The sequence below is a fragment of the Glycine max genome, chromosome 20, assembly GCF_000004515.6.
Source record: "Glycine max cultivar Williams 82 chromosome 20, Glycine_max_v4.0, whole genome shotgun sequence".
Classification (NCBI taxonomy): domain Eukaryota; kingdom Viridiplantae; phylum Streptophyta; class Magnoliopsida; order Fabales; family Fabaceae; genus Glycine; species Glycine max.
Genome location: NC_038256.2, coordinates 15,233,785 through 15,234,098, shown reverse-complemented (window position 1 = coordinate 15,234,098; position 314 = coordinate 15,233,785). Strand labels below are relative to the sequence as shown.

General features: G+C 44.6%; 1 long non-coding RNA gene across 1 annotated transcript in view; it reads right to left on the bottom strand.

Annotated features, from left to right (window-relative positions):
- Positions 1-200: 200 nt before the first annotated feature.
- Positions 201-314, bottom strand: part of LOC121174329 (uncharacterized) — a 1,026-nt gene continuing 912 nt past the window's right edge. The window contains exon 2 of the long non-coding RNA XR_005890376.1: positions 201-303. This is a non-coding gene — a long non-coding RNA (uncharacterized lncRNA). The remainder of the gene's footprint in view (positions 304-314) is intronic.

Sequence of the window (314 nt, the reverse complement as noted above, 5' to 3'; positions counted from 1 at the left end):
GGCCATTTCACGACCGATGTCGGCTATTGAGTTTTCTATTCAATCCCTGAATGAAATTTGCATGATGTCGATTAGGAAATGTTTGATCGGCGTGATCCGGTGATGCTTCTTTTTTAGACCTCGATCGGTCATCTCTCCATGACGACGTCCGCTATCATTTTTTTCGATCAATTTCCGTGAATAATGTTTTTTTTTTTTTGTTTTTGCCGGGGTGGGCGAACGTTTTCTTATCCTCCTAAATGAGAAGAACAACATGCCAGTGTCGGTCGGAACGAACCCTCGGTTGAGCTCGCACGGAAAAACCTAGCCGTCCT